We start from the raw sequence: 26981 nt of genomic DNA on the forward strand, positions 1-26981 counted from the left end.
AGCGAGTTAGACTTCTAAGAACACTAAAAAAGGTACAACGGTCGACTTTGATGCTTCATAATCGCTCGACTCTCTCCATAGATGACCTTTTCACGTTTTTATGCAATTTCAACCATAAGTTGGATTATTCGCATCTTCACCTTCCGAAACATTGTACGAAAGCTAAACCAGCGAGCTAGACTACTAAGAACACTAAACAGAGTACAACGGTCCACTTTGATGTCATCGAATTGCTCAACTCTCTCCATATAAATGATTTTCACGTTTTTGGGCAATTTCAAACATAACTTGGTCTATTCCCACCTTTACCTTACGAAACTTTGTACGAAAGCTAAACTAGCAAGCTAGACTTCTAAGAAAACTAAACAAAGTACAACGGTCCACTTCAATGCCATCAAATTGCTCAACTCCCTCCATAGATGATATTTTCACGTTTTTGGGCAATTTCAAACATAACTTGGTTTATTTGCATCTTTACCTTACGAAACGTTGTACGAAAGCTAAAGTAGTGAGCTAGACTCCTAAGAACACTAAACAGAGTAAAATGGTCCACTTCGATGCCATCGAATTGGCAACTCTCTCCATGGACGAGTTTTTCATGTTTTTGGGGAATTTGAAACAAAAGTTGGTCTATTCGCATCTTTAGCTTACGAAACATTGTACGAAAGCTAAACTAGCGGGCTAGACATCTAAGAACACAAAATAGAGTACCACGGTGCACTTTGATGCCATCGAATTGCTCAACTCTCTCCATAGATGAGCTTTTCACGGTTTTGGGCAATTTGAAACGTAACTTGGTCTATTCGCATCTTTATCCTGCGAAACGTTGTACGAAAGCAAAACTAGCGAGCTAGACTTCTAAGAACACTTAACAGAGCACAACGGTCCACTTTGATGCCATCGAATTGCTCAACTCTCTCCATATATGAGCTTTTCACCTTTTTAGGCAATTTCAAACATAACTTGGTCTATTCGCATCTTTGCCTTACGAAACGTTGTACGAAAGCTAAATTAGCGAGCTAGACTTTTAAGAACACTAGGCAGAGTACAACGGTCCACTTTGATGACATGGAGTTGCTCAACTCTCTCCATAGATGAGCTTTTCACGTTTTTGGGGAATGTCAACCATAAGTTGGTCTATTCACATCTTTAGCTTACGAAACGTCGTACGAAAGCAAAACTAGTGAGTTAGAGTTCTAAGAACACTAAACAAGGTACAACGGTCGACTTTGATGCTTTATAATCGCTCAACTCTCTCCATAGACGACCTTTTGACGGTTTTGGGCAATTTCAAACGTAAGTTGGTCTATTCGCATCTTTACCTTGCGAAACGTTGTACGAAAGCTAAACTAGCGAGCTAGACTTCTAAGAACACTAAACAAGGTACAACGGTCGACTTTGATGCTTTATAATCGCTCAACTCTCTCCATAGATGAGCTTCTCACGTTTTTGGGGAATGTCAACCATAAGTTGGTCTATTCACAACTTTAGCTTACGAAACGTCGTACGAAAGCAAAACTAGCGAGTTAGACTTCTAAAAACACTAAACAAGGTACAACGGTCGACTTTGATGCTTTATAATCGCTCAACTCTCTCCATAGACGACCTTTTGACGGTTTTGGGCAATTTCAAACGTAAGTTGGTCTATTCGCATCTTTACCTTGCGAAACGTTGTACGAAAGCTAAACTAGCGAGCTAGACTTTTAGGAACACTAAACAGAGTACAACGGTCCACTTTGACGCCATGAAGCTGCTCAGCTCTCTCCATAGATGAGCTTTTCACGTTTTTAGGGAATTTCAAACATAACTTGGTCTATTCGCATCTTTACCTTAAGAAACATTGTACGAAAGCTAAACTAGCATGCTAGACATCTAAGAACACGAAATAGAGTACAACTGTTCACTTTGATGACATCAAATTGCTCAACTCTCTCCATAGATGAGCTTTTCACGGTTTTCGGCAATTTCAAACATAAATTGGTTTATTTGCATCCTTACGTTGTGAAACGTTGTACGAAAGCTATACTACCGAGCTAGACTTCTAAGAGAAGTGTACAGAGTACAACGGTTGACTTTGATGCCATCGAATTGCTCAACTCTCTCTATAGATGAGCTTTTCACGTTTTGGGGCAATTTCAAGCATAACATGGTCTATTCGGATCTTTAACTTATGAAACGTTGTACGAAAGCTAAACTAGCGAGCTACACTCGTAAGAACACTAAACAGAGTACAACGGCCCACTTTGATGACTTGGAATTGCTCAACTTTTGCAATAGACAAGCTTTTCAAGTTTTTGGGGAATTTCAATCGTAAGTTGGTCTATTCGCATCTTTTGCTTATGAAACGTTGTACGAAAGCTAAACTAGTGAGGTAGACTCCTAAGAACACTAAACAGAGTAAAATGGTCCATGTCGATGCCATCGAATTGCTCAACTCTCTCCAAGGATGAGCTTTTCATGTTTTTGTGGAATTTCAAACATAAGTTGGTCTATTCGCATCTTTAGCTTACGAAACGTTGTATGAAAGCTAAACTAGCGAGTTAGACTTCTAAGAACACTAAACAAGGTACAACGGTCGACTTTGATGCTTTCTAATTGCTCAACTCTCTCCATTGATGACCTTTTCACAGTTTTGTGCAATTTCAAACATAAGTGGGATTATTCGCATCTTCACCTTCTGAAACATTGTACGAATGCTAAACAAATGAGCGAGACTTCTAACAACACTAAACAGAGTACAACGGTCCACTTTGATGCCATGGAGTTGCTCAACTCTCTCCATAGATGAGCTTTTAACTTTTTGGGCAATTTCAAACATAACTTGGTCTATTCGCATCTTTACATTACAAAACGCTGTACGAAAGTTAAACTAGCGAGCTAGACTTCTAGGAACATGAAACAGAGTACAACGGTCCACTTTGATGCCATCGAATTGCTCAACTCTCAGCATAGATGAGCTATTCACGGTTTTGGACAATTTCAAACATAACTTGGTCTATTCGCATTGTTAGCTTACGAAACGTTGTACGAAAGCTAAACGAGCGAGCTAGACTTCTAAGAACACTAAACAGAGTACAACGGTCTACTTTGATGCCATGGAGTTGCTCAACTCTCTCCGTAGATGAGCTTTTTCACGTTTTTGGGCAACTTCAAACATAACTCTGACTATTCGCATATTTACTTTACGAAACATTGTACGAAAGCTAAACCAGCGAGCTAGACTTCTAAGAACACTAAACAGAGTACAACGGTCCACTTTGATGCCATGGAGTTGCACAACTCTCTCCATAGATGAGCTTTTCACGTTTTTGGGCAATTTCAAACATAACTTGGTCTATTCGCATCTTTACCTTGAGAAACGTGTACCAAAGCTAAACTAGCGAGCTAGACTTGTAAGAACACTAAACAGAGTACAATGGTCCACTTGGATGCCGTCGAATTGCTCAACTCTCTCCATAGATAAGCTTTTCACGATTTTGGGCAATTTCAAATATAACTTGGTCTATCGCATCGTTAGCTTACCAAACGTTGTACGAAAGCTAAACTAGCGAGCGAGACTTGTAAGGACACTAAACATAGTACAACAGTCCACTTTGATGCCATCGAATTGCTCAACTCCCTCCATGGATGAGCTTTTCTCGTTTTTGGGCAATTTCAAACGTAACTTGGTTTATACGCCTCTTTAGCTGACGAAACGTTGTTCGAAAGCTAAACTACCAAGCTAGACTCCTAAGAACACTAAACAGAGTACAACGGCCCACTTTGATGACCTGGGATTGCTCAACTTTTGCAATAGACAAGCTTTTCAAGTTTTTTAGGAATTTGAAACATAATTTCGTCTATTCGCATCTTTAGCTTACGAAACGTTGTACGAAAGCTAAACTAGCGAGCTAGACTCCTAAGAACACTAAACAATGTAAAATGGTCCATGTCAATGCCATCGAATTGCTCAACTCTCTCCAAGGATGAGCTTTTCATGTTTTTGTGGAATTTCAAACGTAAGTTGGTCTATTCGCATCTTTAGCTTACAAAACGTTGTATGAAAGCTAAACTAGCGAGTTAGACTTCTAAGAACACTAAACAAGGTATAACGGTCGACTTTTTAACTTTTTGGGCAATTTCAAACATAACTTGGTCTATTCGCATCTTTGCATTACGACACGCTGTACGAAAGTTAAACTAGCGAGCTAGACTTCTAGGAACATGAAACAGAGTACAACGGTTCACTTTGATGCCATCGAATTGCTCAACTCTCAGCATAGATGAGCTTTTCACGGTTTTGGGCAGTTTCAAACATAACTTGGTCTATTCGCATCGTTAGCTTACGAAACGTTGTGCGAAAGCTAAACAAGCGAGCTAGACTTCTAAGAACACTAAACAAAGTACAACGGTCCACTTGGATGCCGTCGAATTGCTCAACTCTCTCCATAGATCAGCTTTTCACGATTTTGGGCAATTTCAAATATAACTTGGTCTATTCGCATCGTTAGCTTACGAAACGTTGTACGAAAGCTAAACTAGCGAGCTACACTTCTAAGGACACTAAACAGAGTACAACGGTCCACTTTGATGCCATCGAATTGCTCAACTCTCTCCATGGATGAGCTTTTCACGTTTTTGGGCAATTTCAAACGTAACTTGGTTTATACGCCTCTTTAGCTTATGAAACGTTGTTCGGAAGCTAAACTAGCAAGCTAGACTCGTAAGAACACTAAACAGAGTACAACGGCCCACTTTGATGACTTGGAATTGCTCAACTTTTGCAATAGACAAGCTTTTCAAGTTTTTGGGGAATTTCAAACATAATTTGGTCTATTCGCATCTTTTGCTTATGAAACGTTGTACGAAAGCTAAACTAGTGAGGTAGACTCCTAAGAACACTAAACAGAGTAAAATGGTCCATGTCGATGCCATCGAATTGCTCAACTCTCTCCAAGGATGAGCTTTTCATGTTTTTGTGGAATTTCAAACATAAGTTGGTCTATTCGCATCTTTAGCTTACGAAACGTTGTATGAAAGCTAAACTAGCGAGTTAGACTTCTAAGAACACTAAACAAGGTACAACGGTCGACTTTGATGCTTTCTAATTGCTCAACTCTCTCCATTGATGACCTTTTCACAGTTTTGTGCAATTTCAAACATAAGTGGGATTATTCGCATCTTCACCTTCTGAAACATTGTACGAATGCTAAACCAATGAGCGAGACTTCTAACAACACTAAACAGAGTACAACGGTCCACTTTGATGCCATGGAGTTGCTCAACTCTCTCCATAGATGAGCTTTTAACTTTTTGGGCAATTTCAAACATAACTTGGTCTATTCGCATCTTTACATTACAAAACGCTGTACGAAAGTTAAACTAGCGAGCTAGACTTCTAGGAACATGAAACAGAGTACAACGGTCCACTTTGATGCCATCGAATTGCTCAACTCTCAGCATAGATGAGCTATTCACGGTTTTGGACAATTTCAAACATAACTTGGTCTATTCGCATCGTTAGCTTACGAAACGTTGTACGAAAGCTAAACGAGCGAGCTAGACTTCTAAGAACACTAAACAGAGTACAACGGTCTACTTTGATGCCATGGAGTTGCTCAACTCTCTCCGTAGATGAGCTTTTTCACGTTTTTGGGCAACTTCAAACATAACTCTGACTATTCGCATATTTACTTTACGAAACATTGTACGAAAGCTAAACCAGCGAGCTAGACTTCTAAGAACACTAAACAGAGTACAACGGTCCACTTTGATGCCATGGAGTTGCACAACTCTCTCCATAGATGAGCTTTTCACGTTTTTGGGCAATTTCAAACATAACTTGGTCTATTCGCATCTTTACCTTGAGAAACGTGTACCAAAGCTAAACTAGCGAGCTAGACTTGTAAGAACACTAAACAGAGTACAATGGTCCACTTGGATGCCGTCGAATTGCTCAACTCTCTCCATAGATAAGCTTTTCACGATTTTGGGCAATTTCAAATATAACTTGGTCTATTCGCATCGTTAGCTTACCAAACGTTGTACGAAAGCTAAACTAGCGAGCGAGACTTGTAAGGACACTAAACATAGTACAACAGTCCACTTTGATGCCATCGAATTGCTCAACTCCCTCCATGGATGAGCTTTTCTCGTTTTTGGGCAATTTCAAACGTAACTTGGTTTATACGCCTCTTTAGCTGACGAAACGTTGTTCGAAAGCTAAACTACCAAGCTAGACTCCTAAGAACACTAAACAGAGTACAACGGCCCACTTTGATGACCTGGGATTGCTCAACTTTTGCAATAGACAAGCTTTTCAAGTTTTTTAGGAATTTGAAACATAATTTCGTCTATTCGCATCTTTAGCTTACGAAACGTTGTACGAAAGCTAAACTAGCGAGCTAGACTCCTAAGAACACTAAACAATGTAAAATGGTCCATGTCAATGCCATCGAATTGCTCAACTCTCTCCAAGGATGAGCTTTTCATGTTTTTGTGGAATTTCAAACATAAGTTGGTCTATTCGCATCTTTAGCTTACAAAACGTTGTATGAAAGCTAAACTAGCGAGTTAGACTTCTAAGAACACTAAACAAGGTATAACGGTCGACTTTTTAACTTTTTGGGCAATTTCAAACATAACTTGGTCTATTCGCATCTTTGCATTACGAAACGCTGTACGAAAGTTAAACTAGCGAGCTAGACTTCTAGGAACATGAAACAGAGTACAACGGTTCACTTTGATGCCATCGAATTGCTCAACTCTCAGCATAGATGAGCTTTTCACGGTTTTGGGCAATTTCAAACATAACTTGGTCTATTCGCATCGTTAGCTTACGAAACGTTGTGCGAAAGCTAAACAAGCGAGCTAGACTTCTAAGAACACTAAACAGAGTACAACGGTCTACTTTGATGCCATAGAGTTGCTCAACTCTCTCCATAGATGAGCTTTTTCACGTTTTTGGGGAATTTCAAACATAACTTGGTCTATTCGCATCTTTACCTTAAGAAACATTGTACGAAAGCTAAACTAGCGAGCTAGACTCCTAAGAATACTAAACAGAGTACAACGGTCCACTTTGATGACTTGGAATTGCACAATTTTCGCAATAGACGAGCTATTGAAGTTTTTGGGTAATTTCAATCGTAAGTTGGTCTATTCGCATGTTTAGCTTACGAAACGTTGTACGAAAACAACAATAGCGAGCTAGACTCCTAAAAACACTAAACAGAGTAAAATGGTCCACTTCAGTGCCATCGAATTGCTCAACTCTTTCCATAGATGAGCTTGTCACGTTTTTGGGGAATTTCAAACATAAGTTCGTCTATTCGCATCTTTAGCTTACGAAACGTTGTACGAAAGCTAAACTAGCGAGTTAGACTTATAAGAACACTAAACACGGTATAATAGTCGACTTTGATGCTTTATAATCGCTCAACTCTCTCCATAGACGAGCTTTTCACGTTTTTATGCAATTTCAACCATAAGTTGGATTATTCACATCTTCACCATCCGAAACATTGTACGAAAGCTAAACCAGCGAGCTAGACTTCTAAGAACACTAAACAGAGTACAACAGTCGACTTTGATGCCATGGAGTTGCTCAACTCTCTCCATAGATGAGCTTTTCACGTTTTTGGGCAATTTTAAACATAACTTGGTATATTCGCATCTTTACCTTAAGAAACGTTGTACCAAAGCTAAACTAGCGAGCTAGACTTTTAAGAACACTAAACAAAGTACAACGGTCCACTTGGATGCCGTCGAATTGCTCAACTCTCTCCATAGATCAGCTTTTCACGATTTTGGGCAATGTCAAACATAACTTGGTCTATTCGCATCGTTAGCTTACGAAACGTTGTACGAAAACTAAACTAGCGAGCTAGACTTCTAAGGACACTAAACAGAGTACAATGGTCCACTTTGATGCCATCGAATTGCTCAACTCTCTCCATGGATGAGCTTTTCACGTTTTTGGGCAATTTCAAACGTAACTTGGTTTATACGCCTCTTTAGCTTATGAAACGTTGTTCGAAAGCTAAACTAGCAAGCTAGACTCGTAAGAACACTAAACAGAGTACAACGGCCCACTTTGATGACTTGGAATTGCTCAACTTTTGCAGTAGACAAGCTTTTCAAGTATTTGGGGAATTTCAAACGTAATTTGGTCTATTCGCATCTTTAGCTTATGAAACGTTGTACGAAAGCTAAACTAGCGAACTAGACTCCTAAGAACACTAAACAGAGTAAAATGGTCCATGTCGATGCCATCGAATTGCTCAACTCTCTCCAAGGATGAGCTTTTCATGTTTTTGTGGAATTTCAAACATAAGTTGGTCTATTCGCATCTTTAGCTTACGAAACGTTGTATGAAAGCTAAACTAGCGAGTTAGACTTCTAAGAACACTAAACAAGGTACAACGGTCGACTTTGATGCTTTCTAATTGCTCAACTCTCTCCATTGATGACCTTTTCACATTTTTGTGCAATTTCAAACATAAGTGGGATTATTCGCATCTTCACCTTCTGAAACATTGTACGAATGCTAAACCAGCGAGCGAGACTTCTAACAACACTAAACAGAGTACAACGGTCCACTTTGATGCCAAGGAGTTGCTCAACTCTCTCCATGGATGAGCTTTTAACTTTTTGGGCAATTTCAAACATAACTTGGTCTATTCGCATCTTTGCATTACGACACGCTGTACGAAAGTTAAACTAGCGAGCTAGACTTCTAGGAACATGAAACAGAGTACAACGGTTCACTTTGATGCCATCGAATTGCTCAACTCTCAGCATAGATAGGCTTTTCGCGGTTTTGGGCAATTTCAAACATAACTTGGTCTATTCGCATCGTTAGCTTACGAAACGTTTTGCGAAAGCTAAACGAGCGAGCTAGACTTCTAAGAACACTAAACAGAGTACAACGGTCTACTTTGATGCCATAGAGTTGCTCAACTCTCTCTATAGATGAGCTTTTTCACGTTTTTTGGGAATTTCAAACATAACTTGGTCTATTCGCATCTTTACCTTAAGAAACATTGTACGAAAGCTAAACTAGCAGGCTAGACATCTAAGAACACGAAATAGAGTACAACGGTTCACTTTGATGCCATCGAATTGCTCAACTCTCTCCATAGATGAGCTTTTCACGGTTTTGGGCAATTTCAAACATAACTTGGTTTATTTGCATCCTTACCTTGCGAAACGTTGTACGAAAGCTATACTAGCGAGCTAGACTTCTAAGAGAAGTAAACAGAGTACAACGGTCGACTTTGATGCCATCGAATTCCTCAACTCTCTCTATGGACGAGCTTTTCATGTTTTGGGGCAATTTCAAGCATAACATGGTCTATTCGGATCTTTAACTTATGAAACAATGTACGAAAGCTAAACTAGCGAGCTAGACTCCTAAGAATACTAAACAGAGTACAACGGTCCACTTTGATGACTTGGAATTGCACAATTTTCGCAATAGACGAGCTATTGAAGTTTTTGGGTAATCTCAATCGTAAGTTGGTCTATTCGCATGTTTAGCTTACGAAACGTTGTACGAAAGAAAAAATAGCGAGCTAGACTCCTAAAAACACTAAACAGAGTAAAATGGTCCACTTCAGTGCCATCGAATTGCTCAACTCTCTCCATAGATGAGCTTTTCATGTTTTTGGGGAATTTCAAACATAAGTTCGTCTATTCGCATCTTTAGCTTACGAGACGTTGTACAAAAGCTAAACTAGCGAGTTAGATTTCTAAGAACACTAAACACGGTACAATAGTCGACTTTGATGCTTTATAATCGCTCAACTCTCTCCATAGACGACCATTTCACGTTTTTATGCAATTTCAACCATAAGTTGGATTATTCACATCTTCATCATCCGAAACATTGTACGAAAGCTAAACCAGCGAGCTAGACTTCTAAGAACACTAAACAGAGTACAACGGTCTACTTTGATGCCATGGAGTTGCTCAACTCTCTCCGTAGATGAGCTTTTTCACGTTTTTGGGAAATTTCAAACATAACTCTGTCTATTCGCATATTTACTTTACGAAACATTGTACGAAAGCTAAACCAGCGAGCTAGACTTCTAAGAACACAAAACAAAGTACAACGGTCCACTTGGATGCCGTCAAATTGCTCAACTCTCTCCATAGAGCAGCTTTTCACGATTTTGGGCAATGTCAAACGTAACTTGGTCTATTCGCATCGTTAGCTCACGAAACGTTGTACGAAAGCTAAACTAGTGAGCTAGACTTCTAAGTACACTAAACAGAGTACAACGGTTCACTTTGATGCCATCGAATTGCTCAACTCTCTCCATGGATGAGCTTTTCACGTTTTTGGGCAATTTCAAACGTAACTTGGTTTATACGCCTCTTTAGCTTATGAAACGTTGTTCGAAAGCTAAACTAGCAAGCTAGACTCGTAAGAACACTAAACAGAGTACAACGGCCCACTTTGATGACTTGGAATTGCTCAACTTTTGCAATAGACAAGCTTTTCAAGTTTTAGGGGAATTTCAAACGTAATTTGGTCTATTCGCATCTTTAGCTTATGAAACGTTGTACGAAAGCTAAACTAGCGAGCTAGACTCCTAAGAACACTAAACAGAGTAAAATGGTCCATGTCGATGCCATCGAATTGCTCAACTCTCTCCAAGGATGAGCTTTTCATGTTTTTGTGGAATTTCAAACATAAGTTGGTCTATTCGCATCTTTAGCTTACGAAACGTTGTATGAAAGCTAAACTAGCGAGTTGGACTTCTAAGAACACTAAACAAGGTACAACGGTCGACTTTGATGCTTTCTAATTGCTCAACTCTCTACAGTGACGACCTTTTCACATTTTTGTGCAATTTCAAACATAAGTGGGATTATTCGCATCTTCACCTTCTGAAACATTGTACGAATGCTAAACCAGCGAGCGAGACTTCTAACAACACTAAACATAGTACAACGGTCCACTTTGATGCCATGGAGTTGCTCAACTCTCTCCATAGATGAGCTTTTACCTTTTTGGGCAATTTCAAACATAACTTGGTCTATTCGCATCTTTACATTACGAAACGCTGCACGAAAGTTAAACTGGCGAGCTAGACTTCTAGGAACATGAAACAGAGTACAACGGTTCACTTTGATGCCATCGAATTGCTCAACTCTCAGCATAGATGAGCTTTTCGCGACTTTGGGCAATTTCAAACATAACTTGGTCTATTCGCATCGTTAGCTTACGAAACGTTGTACGAAAGCTAAACGAGCGAGCTAGACTTCTAAGAACACTAAACAGAGTACAACGGTCTACTTTGATGCCATGGAGATGCTCAACTCTCTCCGTAGATGAGCTTTTTCACGTTTTTGGGCAATTTCAAACATAACTCTGTCAATTCGCATATTTACTTTACGAAACATTGTACGAAATCTAAACCAGCAAGCTAGACTTCTAAGAAGACTAAACAGAGTACAACGGTCTACTTTGATGCCTTGGAGTTGCTCAACTCTCTCCGTAGATGAGCTTTTTCATGTTTTTGGGCAATTTCAAACATAACTCTGTCAATTCGCATATTTACTTTACGAAACATTGTACGAAAGCTAAACCAGCGAGCTAGACTTCTAAGAACACTAAACAGAGTACAACGGTCTACTTTGATGCCATGGAGTTGCTCAACTCTCTCCGTAGATGAGCTTTTTCACGTTTTTGGGAAATTTCAAACATAACTCTGTCTATTCGCATATTTACTTTACGAAACATTGTACGAAAGCTAAACCAGCGAGCTAGACTTCTAAGAACACTAAACAAAGTACAACGGTCCACTTGGATGCCGTCAAATTGCTCAACTCTCTCCATAGAGCAGCTTTTCACGATTTTGGGCAATGTCAAACATAACTTGGTCTATTCGCATCGTTAGCTCACGAAACGTTGTACGAAAGCTAAACTAGACTTCTAAGTACACTAAACAGAGTACAACGGTTCACTTTGATGCCATCGAATTGCTCAACTCTCTCCATGGATGAGCTTTTCACGTTTTTGGGCAATTTCAAACGTAACTTGGTTTATACGCCTCTTTAGCTTATGAAACGTTGTTCGAAAGCTAAACTAGCAAGCTAGACTCGTAAGAACACTAAACAGAGTACAACGGCCCACTTTGATGACTTGGAATTGCTCAACTTTTGCAATAGACAAGCTTTTCAAGTTTTAGGGGAATTTCAAACGTAATTTGGTCTATTCGCATCTTTAGCTTATGAAACGTTGTACGAAAGCTAAACTAGTGAGCTAGACTCCTAAGAACACTAAACAGAGTAAAATGGTCCATGTCGATGCCATCGAATTGCTCAACTCTCTCCAAGGATGAGCTTTTCATGTTTTTGTGGAATTTCAAACATAAGTTGGTCTATTCGCATCTTTAGCTTACGAAACGTTGTATGAAAGCTAAACTAGCGAGTTGGACTTCTAAGAACACTAAACAAGGTACAACGGTCGACTTTGATGCTTTCTAATTGCTCAACTCTCTACATTGACGACCTTTTCACATTTTTGTGCAATTTCAAACATAAGTGGGATTATTCGCATCTTCACCTTCTGAAACATTGTACGAATGCTAAACCAGCGAGCGAGACTTCTAACAACACTAAACATAGTACAACGGTCCACTTTGATGCCATGGAGTTGCTCAACTCTCTCCATAGATGAGCTTTTACCTTTTTGGGCAATTTCAAACATAACTTGGTCTATTCGCATCTTTACATTACGAAACGCTGTACGAAAGTTAAACTGGCGAGCTAGACTTCTAGGAACATGAAACAGAGTACAACGGTTCACTTTGATGCCATCGAATTGCTCAACTCTCAGCATAGATGAGCTTTTCGCGGTTTTAGGCAATTTCAAACATAACTTGGTCTATTCGCATCGTTAGCTTACGAAACGTTGTACGAAAGCTAAACGAGCGAGCTAGACTTCTAAGAACACTAAACAGAGTACAACGGTCTACTTTGATGCCATGGAGATGCTCAACTCTCTCCGTAGATGAGCTTTTTCACGTTTTTGGGCAATTTCAAACATAACTCTGTCAATTCGCATATTTACTTTACGAAACATTGTACGAAATCTAAACCAGCAAGCTAGACTTCTAAGAAGACTAAACAGAGTACAACGGTCTACTTTGATGCCTTGGAGTTGCTCAACTCTCTCCGTAGATGAGCTTTTTCATGTTTTTGGGCAATTTCAAACATAACTCTGTCAATTCGCATATTTACTTTACGAAACATTGTACGAAAGCTAAACCAGCGAGCTAGACTTCTAAGAACACTAAACAGAGTACAACAGTCTACTTTGATGCCATGGAGTTGCTCAACTCTCTCCGTAGATGAGCTTTTTCACGTTTTTGGGAAATTTCAAACATAACTCTGTCTATTCGCATATTTACTTTACGAAACATTGTACGAAAGCTAAACCAGCGAGCTAGACTTCTAAGAACACTAAACAGAGTACAGAGGTCCACTTTGATGCCATAGAGTTGCACAACTCTCTCCATAGATGAGCTTTTCACGTTTTTGGGCAATTTCAAACATAACTTGGTCTATTCGCATCTTTACCTTGAGAAACATTGTACCAAAGCTAAACTAGCGAGCTAGACTTGTGAGAACACTAAACAGAGTACAATGGTCCACTTGGATGCCGTTGAATTGCTCAACCCTCTCCATAGATCAGCTTTTCACGATTTTGGGCAATTTCAAATATAACTTGGTCTATTCGCATCGTTAGCTTACCAAACGTTGTACAAAAGCTAAATTAGCGAGCGAGACTTCTAAGGACACTAAACAGAGTACAACGGTCCACCTTGATGCCATCGAATTGCTCAACTCCCTCCATGGATGAGCTTTTCACGTTTTTGGGCAATTTCAAACGTAACTCTGTTTATACGCCTCTTTAGCTTACGAAACGTTGTTCGAAAGCTAAACTAGCAAGCTAGACTCCTAAGAACACTAAACAGGGCACAACGGCCCACTTTTTCGGGAATTTCAAACGTAATTTCGTCTATTCGCATCTTTAGCTTACGAAACGTTGTACGAAAGCTAAACTAGCGAGCTAGACTCCTAAGAACACTAAACAGAGTAAAATGGTCCATGTCAATGCCATCGAATTGTTCAACTCTCTCCAAGGATGAGCTTTTCATGTTTTTGTGGAATTTCAAACATAAGTTGGTCTATTCGCATCTTTAGCTTACAAAACGTTGTATGAAAGCTAAACTAGCGAGTTAGACTTCTAGGAACCCTAAACAAGGTATAACGGTCGACTTTGATGCTTTCTAATTGCTCAACTCTCTCCATTGACGACCTTTTCACATTGTTGGGTAATTTCGAACATAAGTGGGATTATTCGCATCTTCCCCTTCTGAAACATTGTACGAATGCTAAACCAGCGAGCGAGACTTCTAACAACACTAAACAGAGTACGACGGTCCACTTTGATGCCATGGAGTTGCTCAACTCTCAGCATAGATGAGCTTTTCGCGGTTTTGGGCAATTTCAAACATAACTTGGTCTATTCGCATCGTTAGCTTGCGAAACGTTGTGCGAAAGCTAAACCAGCGAGCTAGACTTCTAAGAACACTAAACAGAGTACAACGGTCTACTTTGATGCCATGGAGTTGCTCAACTCTCTCCATAGATGAGCTTTTTCACGTTTTTGGGGAATTTCAAACATAACTTGGTCTATTCGCATCTTTACCTTAAGAAACATTGTACGAAAGCTAAACTAGCAGGCTAGACATCTAAGAACACGAAATAGAGTACAACGGTTCACTTTGATGCCATCGAATTGCTCAACTCTCTCCATAGATGAGCTTTTCACGGTTTTGGGCAATTTCAAACATAACTTGGTTTATTTGCATCCTTATCTTGCGAAACAATGTACGAAAGCTATACTAGCGAGCTAGACTTCTAAGAGAAGTGAACAGAGTACAACGGTCGACTTTGATGCCATCGAATTGCTCAACTCTCTCTATGGATGAGCTTTTCATGTTTTGGGGCAATTTCAAGCATAACATGGTCTATTCGGATCTTTAACTTATGAAACATTGTACGAAAGCTAAACTAGCGAGCTAGACTCCTAAGAATACTAAACAGAGTACAACGGTCCACTTTGATGACTTGGAATTGCACAATTTTCGCAATAGACGAGCTTTTGAAGTTTTTGGGTAATTTCAATCGTAAGTTGGTCTATTCGCATGTTTAGCTTACGAAACGTTGTACGAAAGCAAAAATAGCGAGCTAGACTCCTCAAAACACTAAACAGAGTAAAATGGTCCACTTCAGTGCCATCGAATTGCTCAACTCTCTCCATAGATGAGCTTTTCACGTTTTTGGGGAATTTCAAATATAAGTTCGTCTATTCGCATCTTTAGCTTACGAAACGTTGTACGAAAGCTAAACTAGCGAGTTAGACTTCTAAGAGCACTAAACAAGCTATAATAGTTTACTTTGATGCTTTATAATCGCTCAACTCTCTCCATAAACGACCTTTTCACGTTTTTATGCAATTTCAACCATAAGTTGGATTATTCACATCTTCACCTTCCGAAACATTGTACGAAAGCTAAACCAGCGAGCTAGACTTCTAAGAAAACTAAACAGAGTACAACAGTCCACTTTGATGCCATGGAGTTGCTCAACTCTCTCCATAGATGAGCTTTTCACGTTTTTGGGCAATTTCAAACATAACTTGGTATATTCGCATCTTTACATTAAGAAACGTTGTACCAAAGCTAAACTAACGAGCTAGACTTTTAAGAACACTAAACAAAGTACAACGGTCCACTTGGATGCCGTAAAATTGCTCAACTCTCTCCATAGATAAGCATTTCACGATTTTGGGCAATTTCAAACATAACTTGGTCTATTCGCATCGTTGGCTTACGAAACGTTGTACGAAAGCTAAACGAGCGAGCTAGACTTCTAGGAACACTAAACAGAGTACAACGGTCTACTTTGATGCCATGGAGTTGCTCAACTCTCTCCGTAGATGAGCTTTTTCACGTTTTTGGGCAATTTCAAACATAACTCTGTCTATTCGCATATTTACTTTACGAAACGCTGTACGAAAGTTAAACTTGCGAGCTAGACTTCTAGGAACATGAAACAGAGTACAACGGCCTATGTCAATGCCATCGAATTGCTCAACTCTCTCCAAGGATGAGCTTTTCATGTTTTTGGGTAATTTCAAACGTAACTTGGTTTATACGCCTCTTTAGCTTACGAAACGTTGTTTGAAACCTAACTAGCAAGCTAGACTCCTAAGAACACTAAACAGAGTAAAATGGTCCATGTCAATGCCATTGAATTGCTCAACTCTCTCCAAAAATGAGCTTTTCATGTTTTTGTGGAATTTCAAACATAAGTTGGTCTATTCGCATCTTTAGCTTACGAAACGTTGTATGAAAGCTAAACTTGCGAGTTAGACTTCTAAGAACACTAAACAAGGTATAACGGTCGACTTTTTTTTATTCTTTCTAATTGCTCAACTCTCTCCATTGACGACCTTTTCTCATTTTTGTGCAATTTCAAACATAAGTGGGATTATTCGCATCTTCACCTTCCAAAACATTGTACGAATGCTAAACCAGTGAGCGAGACTTCTAACAACACTAAACAGAGTACAACGGTCCACTTTGATGCCATGGAGTTGCTAAACTCTCTCCATAGATGAGCTTTTAACTTTTTGGGCAATTTCAAACATAACTTGGTCTATTCGCATCTTTGCATTACGAATTGCTGTACGAAAGTTAAACTTGCGAGCTAGACTTCTAAAAACATGAAACAGAGTACAACGGTCCACTTTGATGCCATCGAATTGCTCAACCCTCAGCATAGATGAGCTTTTCACGGTTTTGGGAAATTGCAAACATAACTTGGTCTATTCGCATCGTTAGCTTACGAAACGTTGTGCGAAAGCTAAACGAGCGAGCTAGACTTCTAAGAACACTAAACAGAGTACAACGGTCTACTTTGATGCCATGGAGTTGCTCAACTCTCTCCGTAGATGAGCTTTTTCACGTTTTTGGGCAATTTCAAACATAACTCTGTCTATTCGCATCTTTACTTTACGAAACATTGTACGAAAGCTAAACCAGCAAGCTAGACTTCTAAGAACACTAAACAGAGTACAATGGTCCACTTGGATGCCGTCGAATTGCTCAACTCTCTCCATAGATAAGCTTTTCACGATTTTGGGCAATTTGAAATATAACTTGGTCTATTCGCATCGTTTGCTTACCAAACGTTGTACGAATGCTAAACTAGCAAGCCAGACTTCTAAGGACACTAAACAGAGTACAACGGTCCACTTTGATGCCATCGAATTGCTCAACTCCCTCCATGGATGAGCTTTTCACGTTTTTGGGTAATTTCAAACGTAGCTTGGTTTATACGCCTCTTTAGCTTACGAAACGTTGTTCGAAAGCTAAACTAGCAAGCTAGACTCCTAAGAACACTAAACAGAGTACAACGGCCCACTTTGATGACTTGGAATTGCTCAACTTTTGCAATAGACAAGCTTTTCAAGTTTTTCGGGAATTTCAAACGTAATTTCGTCTATTCGCATCTTTAGCTTACGAAACGTTGTACGAAAGCTAAACTAGCGAGCTAGACTCCTAAGAACACTAAAGAGAGTAAAATGGTCCATGTCAATGCCATCGAATTGCTCAACTCTCTCCAAGGATGAGCTTTTCATGTTTTTGTGGAATTTCAAACATAAGTTGGTCTATTCGCATCTTTAGCTTACGAAACGTTGTATGAAAGCTAAACTAGCGAGTTAGACTTCTAAGAACACTAAACAAGGTATAACGGTCGACTTTGATGCTTTCTCATTGCTCAACTCTCTCCATTGATGACCTTTTCACATTTTTGTGCAATTTCAAACATAAGTGGGATTATTCGCATCTTCACCTTTTGAAACATTGTACGAATGCTAAACCAGCGAGCGAGACTTCTAACAACACTAAACAGAGTACAACGGTCCACTTTGATGACATGGAGTTGCTCAACTGTCTCCATAGATGAGCTTTTAACTTTTTGGGCAATTTCAAACATAAATTGGTCTATTCGCATCATTACATTACGAAACGCTGTACGAAAGTTAAACTAGCGAGCTAGACTTCTAGGAACATGAAACAGAGTACAACGGTCCACTTTGATGCCATCGAATTGCTCAACTCTCAGCATAGATGAGCTTTTTACGGTTTTGGGCAATTTCAAACATAACTTGGTATATTCGCATCGTTAGCTTACGAAACGTTCTACGAAAGTTAAACAAGCGAGCTAGACTTCTAAGAACACTAAACAGAGTACAACGGTCTACTTTGATGCCATGGAGTTGCTCAACTCTCTCCATAGATGAGCTTTTTCACGTTTTTGGGCAATTTCAAACATAACTCTGTCTATTCGCATATTTACTTTACGAAACATTGTACGAAAGCAAAACCAGCGAGCTAGACTTCTAAGAACACTAAAAAGAGTACAACGGTCCACTTCAGTGCCATCGAATTGCTTAACTCTCTCCATAGATGAGCTTTTCACATTTTTGGGGAATTTTAGCATAAGTTGGTCTATTCGCATCTTTAGCTTACGAAACATTGCACGAAAGCAAAACTAGCGAGTTAGACTTGTAAGAACACTAAACAAGGCACAATTGTCGACTTTGATGCTTTATAATCGCTCAACTCTCTTCATAGATGACCCTTTCACGTTTTTGTGCAATTTCAACCATAAGTTGGATTATTCGCATCTTCACCTTCCGAAACATTGTACGAAAGCTAAACCAGCGACCTAGACTTCTAAGAACGCTAAAACGAGTACAACGGTCCACTTTGATGCCATGGAGTTGCTCAACTCTCTCCATAGATGAGCTTTTCACGGGTTTGGGCAATTTCAAACGTAACTTGGTCTATTCGCATCGTTAGCTTACGAAGCGTTGTACGAAAGCTAAACTAGCGAGCTAGACTTCTAAGGACACTAAACAGAGTACAACGGTCCACTTTGATGCCATCAAATTGCTCAACTCTCTCCATGGATGAGCTTTTCACGTTTTTGGGCAATTTCAAACGTAACTTGGTCTATTTGCATCTTTATCTTACGAAACGTTGTACGAAAGCTAAACTAGCAAGCTAGACTCCTAAGAACACTAAACAGAGTACAACGGTCCACCTTGATGACTTAGAATTGCTCAACTTTTGCAATAGACAAGCTTTTCAGGTTTTCGGGGAATTTCAAACGTAATTTGGTCTATTCGCATCTTTAGCTTACGAAACGTTGTACGAAAGCTAAACTAGCGAGTTAGACTTCTAAGAACACTAAACAAAGTACAATGGTCCACTTTGATGCTTTATAATCACTATACTCACCCCATACACGACCTTTTCAAATTTTTGTTTAATTTCAAACATAAGTAGGATTATTCGCATCTTTAGCTTACAAAACGTCATACAAAAGCTAAACTAGCGAGCTAGACTTCTAAGAACACCAAATAGAGTACAACGGGCCACTTTGATGCCATTGAATTGCTCAAGTCTCTCCATAGATGAGCTTTTCACGTTTTGGGGCAATTTCAAGCGTAACTTGGTCTATTCGGATCTTTAGCTTATGAAACATTGTACGAAAGCTAAACCAGCGAGCTAGACTCCTAAGAATACTAAACAGAGTACAACGGTCCACTTTGATGACAATGGTCCACTTCAGTGCCATCGAATTGCTCAACTCTTTCTATAGATGAGCTCTTCATGTTTTTGGGGAATTTCCAACAAAAGTTGGTCTATTCGCATCTTTAGCTTTCGAAACGTTGTACGAAAGCTAAACTAGCGAGTTAGACTTCTAAGAACACTAAACAAGGTACAATAGTCGACTTTGATGCTTTATAATCGCTCAACTCTCTCCTTATACACCTTTTCACATTTTTTTACAATTTCAACATTAACTTCGATTATTCGCATCTTCACCTTCCGAAACATTGTACGAAAGCTAAACCAGTGAGCTAGACTTCAAAGAACACTAAACAGAGTACAACGGTCCACTTTGATGCCACGGAATTGCTCAATTCTCTCCATAGATGAGCTTTTCACGTTTTTGGGCAATATCAAACATAACTTGGTCTATTCGCATCTTTAACTTACGAAACGTTGTACCAAAGCTAAACTAGCGAGCTAGACTTCTAAGAACACTAAACAGAGTACAACGGTCCACTTGGATGCCGTCGAATTGCTCAACTCTCTCCAAAGATAAGCTTTTCACGGTTTTGCGCAATTTCAAACATAACTTGGTCTATTCTCATCGTTAGCTTACGAAACGTTGTACGAAAGCTAAACTAGCAAGCTAGACTTCTAAGAACACTAAACAGAGCACAACAGTCCACTTTGATGCCATCGAATTGCCCAACTCTCTCCATTGATGATCTTTTCACGTTTTTGGGCAACTTTAAACGTAACTTGGTCTATTCGCATCTTTAGCTTAAGAAACGTTGTACGAAAGCTAAACTAGCAAGCTAGACTACTAGAAACACTAAACAGAGTATAATGGTGCACTTTGAAGACTTGGAATTGCTCAACTTTTGCAATAGACAAGCTTTTCAAGTTTTTCGGGAATTTCAAACATAATTTGGTCTATTCGCATCTTTAGCTCAGGAAACGTTGTACGAAAGCTAAACTAGCAAGCTAGACACCTAAGAACACTAAACAAAGTAAAATGGTCCATGTCGTTGCCATCGAATTGCTCAACTCTCTCCAAGGATGAGCATTTCATGTTTTTACGGAATTTCAGACATAAGTTGGTCTATTCGCATCATTAGCTTACGAAACGATGTACGAAAGCTAAACTAGCGAGTTAGAGTTCTAAGAACTCTAAACAAGGTACAACGGTCGAATTTGATGCTTTATAATCGCTCAACTCTCTTCATAGACGACCTTTTCACGTTTTTGTGTAACTTCAATCATAAGTTGGATTATTCGCATCTTCACCTTCCAAAACATTGTACGAAAGCTAAACCAGTAAGCCAGATTTCTAAGAACACTAAACAGAGTACAACGGTCCACTTTGATGCCATGGAGTTGCTCAACTCTCTTCATCGATGAGCTTTTCACGTTTTTGGGTAATTTTAAACATAACTTGGTCTATTCGCATCTTTACCTTACGAAACGTTATACCAAAGCTAAGCTAGCGAGCTAGACTTCTAAGAACACTAAACAGAGTACAACGGTCCACTTGGATGCCGTCGAATTGCTCAACTCTCTCCATAGATGAGCTTTTCACATTTTGGGGCAATTTCAAACATAACTTGGTCTATTCGCATCGTCAGCTTACGAAACGTTGTACGAAAGCTAAACAAGCGAGCTAGACTTCTACGGACACTAAACAGAGTACAACGGCCCACTTTGATGCCATCGAATTGCTCAACTCTCTCCATAGATGAGCTTTTCACGTTTTTGGGCAATTTCAAACGTAACTTGGTCTATTCGCATCTTCAGCTTACGAAACGTTGCACGAAAGCTAAACTAGCAAGCTAGACTTCTAAGAACACCAAACAGAGTACAACGCTCCACTTTGATGACTTGGAATTGCTCAACTTTTGCAATAGACAAGCTTTTAAAGTTTTTGGGGAATTTCAAACGTAATGTGGTCTATTCGCATCTTTGGCTTACGAAACGTTGTACGAAAGCTAAACTAGCGAGCTAGACTCCTAAGAACACTAAACAGAGGAAAATGGTCCACGTCGATGCCACCGAATTGCTCAACTCTCTCCAAGGATGAGCCTTTCAAGTTTTTGGGCAATTTAAAACATAACGTGGTTTATTCGCATCTTTACATTACAAAACACTGTACGAAAGTTAAACTAGCGAGCTAGACTTCCAAGAACATGAAACATAGTACAACGGTCCACTTTGATGCCATCGAATTGTTCAACTCTCTCCATAGATGAGCTTTTCACGTTTTTGGGCAATTTCAAACGTAACTTGGTCTATTCGCATCTTTAGCTTACGAAACGTTGTATGAAAGCTAAACTAGCAAGCTAGACTCCTAAGAACACTAAACAGAGTACAACGCTCCACTTTGATGACTTGGAATTGCTCAACTTTTGCAATAGACAAGCTTTTAAAGTTTTTGGGGAATTTCAAACGTAATTTGGTCGATTCGCATCTTTGGCTTACGAAACATTGTACGAAGGCTAAACTAGCGAGCTAGACTCCTAAGAACACTAAACAGAGGAAAATGGTCCACGTCGATGCCATCGAATTGCTCAACTCTCTCCAAGGATGAGCTTTTCACGTTTTTGTGGAATTTCAAACATAAGTTTGTCTATTCGCATCTTTCGCTTACGAAACATTGTACGAAAGCTTAATAGCGAGTTAGACTTCAAAGAACACTAAACAAGGTACAACGGGCGACTTTGATGCTTTATAATCACTCAACTCTCTCCATAGATGAGCTTTTCACATTTTGGGGCAATTTCAAACATAACTTGGTCTATTCGCATCGTCAGCTTACGAAACGTTGTACGAAAGCTAAACAAGCGAGCTAGACTTCTACGGACACTAAACAGAGTACAACGGCCCACTTTGATGCCATCGAATTGCTCAACTCTCTCCATAGATGAGCTTTTCACGTTTTTGGGCAATTTCAAACGTAACTTGGTCTATTCGCATCTTCAGCTTACGAAACGTTGCACGAAAGCTAAACTAGCAAGCTAGACTTCTAAGAACACCAAACAGAGTACAACGCTCCACTTTGATGACTTGGAATTGCTCAACTTTTGCAATAGACAAGCTTTTAAAGTTTTTGGGGAATTTCAAACGTAATGTGGTCTATTCGCATCTTTGGCTTACGAAACGTTGTACGAAAGCTAAACTAGCGAGCTAGACTCCTAAGAACACTAAACAGAGGAAAATGGTCCACGTCGATGCCACCGAATTGCTCAACTCTCTCCAAGGATGAGCCTTTCAAGTTTTTGGGCAATTTAAAACATAACGTGGTTTATTCGCATCTTTACATTACAAAACACTGTACGAAAGTTAAACTAGCGAGCTAGACTTCCAAGAACATGAAACATAGTACAACGGTCCACTTTGATGCCATCGAATTGTTCAACTCTCTCTATAGATGAGCTTTTCACGTTTTTGGGCAATTTCAAACGTAACTTGGTCTATTCGCATCTTTAGCTTACGAAACGTTGTATGAAAGCTAAACTAGCAAGCTAGACTCCTAAGAACACTAAACAGAGTACAACGCTCCACTTTGATGACTTGGAATTGCTCAACTTTTGCAATAGACAAGCTTTTAAAGTTTTTGGGGAATTTCAAACGTAATTTGGTCGATTCGCATCTTTGGCTTACGAAACATTGTACGAAGGCTAAACTAGCGAGCTAGACTCCTAAGAACACTAAACAGAGGAAAATGGTCCACGTCGATGCCATCGAATTGCTCAACTCTCTCCAAGGATGAGCTTTTCACGTTTTTGTGGAATTTCAAACATAAGTTTGTCTATTCGCATCTTTCGCTTACGAAACATTGTACGAAAGCTTAATAGCGAGTTAGACTTCAAAGAACACTAAACAAGGTACAACGGGCGACTTTGATGCTTTATAATCACTCAACTCTCTCCATAGACGACCTTTCCACTTTTTTGTGCAATTTCAAACATAAGTTGGATTATTCGCATCTTCACCTTCCGAAACATTGTACGAAAGCTAAATCAGCAAGTTAGACTTCTAACAACACTAAACAGAGTAAAACGGCCCACTTTGATGCTATGAAGTTGCTCAACTCTCTCCATAGATGAGCTTTTAACGTTTTTGGGCAATTTCAAACATAACTTGGTCTATTCGCATCTTTACATTACGAAACGCTGTACGAAAGTTAAACTAGCGAGCTAGACTTCCAAGAACATGAAACAGAGCACAACGGTCCACTTTGATGCCATCGAATTGCTCAACTCTCTCTATAGATGAGCTTTTCACGGTTTTGGGCAATTTCAAACATAACTTGGTCTATTCGCATCGTTACCTTACGAAACGTTGTACGAAAGCTAAACTAGCCAGCTTGACTTCTAAGAACACTAAACAGAGTACAACGGTGCACTTTGATGCCATGCAGTTGCTCAACTCTCTCCATGGATGAGTTTTTTCATGTTTTTGGGCAATTTCAAACATAACTTGGTCTATTCGCATATTTACTTGACGAAACGTTGTACGAAAGCTAAACTAGAGAGCTAGACTTCTAAGAACACTAAACAGAGTACAACGGTCCACTTGGATGCCGTCGAATTGCGTAACTCTCTCCATAGATGAGCTTTTCACGGTTTTGGGCAATTTAAAACATAACTTGGACTATTCGCATCGTTACCTTACGAAACGTTGTACGAAAGCTAAACTAGCCAGCTTGACTTCTAAGAACACTAAATAGAGTACAACGTTCCACTTCGATGACATGGAATTGCTCAACTCTCGCAATAGACGAGCTTTTCACGTTTTTGGGTGCTTCCAAACGTAAGTTGGTCTGTTCGCATCTTTAGCTTACGAAACATTGTACGAAAGCTAAACTAGCGAGTTAGACTTCTAAGAACACTAAACAAAGTATAACGGTCCACTTTGAAGCTTTATAATCGCTATATTCTCCCCATACACGACCTTTTCACGTTTTTGTGCTATTTCAAACATAAGTAGGATTATTCGCATCTTTAGCTTACGAAACGTCATACGAAAGCTAAACTAGCGAGCTAGACTTCTAAGAACACCAAATAGAGTACAACGGGCCACTTTGATGCCATGGAGTTGCTCAACTCTCTCCATCGATGAGCCTTTCACGTTTTTGGGCAATTTTAAACATAACTTGTTCTATTCGCATATTTAGTTTACGAAACGTTGTACGAAAGCTAAACTAGCGAGCTAGACTTCTAAGAACACTAAACAGAGTACAACGGTCCACATGGATGCCGTCGAATTGCTCAACTCTCTCCATAGATAAGCTTTTCACGGTTTTGGCCAATTTCAAACATAACTTGTTCTATTCGCATCGTCAGCTTACGAAACGTTGTACGAAAGCTAAACAAGCGAGCTAGACTTCTACGGACAATAAACAAGGTACAACGATCCACTTTGATGCTTTATAATCGCTTAACTCTCTCCATAGACGACCTTTTCACATTTTTTTCCAAGTTGAAACATAAGTTAAATTATTCGCATCTTCACCTTCGGAAACATTGTACGAACGCTAATCCAGCGAGCTAGACTTCTAACAACACTAAACAGAGTACAACGGTCCACTTTGATGCCATGAAGTTGCTCAACTCTCTCCATAGATGAGCTTTTCACGTTTTTGGGCAATTTCAAACATAGCTTGGTTTATTCGCATCTTTACATTATGAAACGCTGTACAAAAGTTAAACGAGCAAGCCAAACCTCTAAGAACACGAAACAGAGTAGAACGGTCCACCTTGCTGCCATCGAATCGCTCAACTCTCTGCATAGATGAGGTTTTCACGGTTTTGGGAAATTTCAAACATAACTTGGTCTATTTGCATCGTTAGCTTACGAAACGTTGTACGAATGCTAAACTAGCGAGCTAGACTTCTAAGAACACTAAACAGAGTACAACGGTCCACTCTGATGCCATGGAGTTGCTCAACTCGCTCCATCGATGAGCTTTTCACGTTTTTGGGCAATTTCAAACATAACTTGGTCTATTTACATCTTTACCTTACGAAACGGTGTACCAAAGCTAAACTAGCGAGCTAGACTTCTAAGAACACTAAATAGAGTACAATGATCCACTTAGATGCCGTCGAATTGCTCAACTCTCTCCATAGATAAGCTTTTCACGGTTTTGGGCAATTTCAAACATAACTTGGTCTATTCGCATCGTCAGCTTACGAAACGTTGTACGAAAGCAAAACAAGCGAGCCAGACTTCTACGGACACTAAACGGAGTACAACGGCCCACTTTGATGCCATCAAATTGCTCAACTCTCTCCATAGATGTGCTTTTGACGTTCTTGGGCAATTTCAAACGTAACTTGGTCTATTCGCATCTTCCTCCTACGAAACGTTGTACGAAAGCTAAACTAGCGAGTTAGACTTCTAAGAACACTAAACAAGGTACAACGGTAGACTTTGATGCTTTATAATTGCTCAACTCTCTCCATAGACGAGCTTTTCACATTCTTGTGCAATTTGAAACATAAGTTGGATTATTCGCATCTTCACCTTCCGAAACATTATACGAACGCTAAACCAGCGAGCTGGACTCCTAATAACACTAAACTGAGTACAACGGTCGACTTTGACGCCATGGAGTGGCTCAACTCTCTCCATAGATGAACTTTTCACGTTTTTGGGTAATTTCAAACATAACTTGGTTTATTCGCATCTTTACATTACGAAACGCTGTACGAAAGTTAAAGTAGCGAGCTAGAATTCTAAGAACACGAAACATAGTAGAATGGTCCACCTTGATGCCATCGAATTGCTCAACTCTCTCCATAGATGAGAATTTCACGGTTTTGGGAAATTTCAAACATAACTTGGTCTATTCGCATCGTTAGCTTACGAAACGTTGTACGAAAGCTAAACTAGCGAGCTAGACTTCTAAGAACACTAAACAGAGTACAACGGTCCACTCTGATGCCATGGAGTTGCTCAACTCTCTCCATCGATGAGCTTTTCACGTTTTTGGGCAATTTCAAACATAACTTGGTCTATTCACATCTTTACCTTACGAAACGGTGTACCAAAGCTAAACTAGCAAGCTAGACTTCTAAAAACACTAAACAGAGTACAATGGTCCACTTAGATACCGTCGAATTGCTCAACTCTCTCCATAGATCAGCTTCTCACGGTTTTGGGCAATTTCAAACATAACTTGGTCTATTCGCATCGTCAGCTTACGAAACGTTGTACGAAAGCTAAACTTGCGAGCTAGACTTCTACGGACACTAAACAGAGTACAACGGCCCACTTTGATGCCAT

This window comes from Tripterygium wilfordii, chromosome 3 (assembly GCF_013401445.1).
Source record: "Tripterygium wilfordii isolate XIE 37 chromosome 3, ASM1340144v1, whole genome shotgun sequence".
NCBI classification, from domain to species: domain Eukaryota; kingdom Viridiplantae; phylum Streptophyta; class Magnoliopsida; order Celastrales; family Celastraceae; genus Tripterygium; species Tripterygium wilfordii.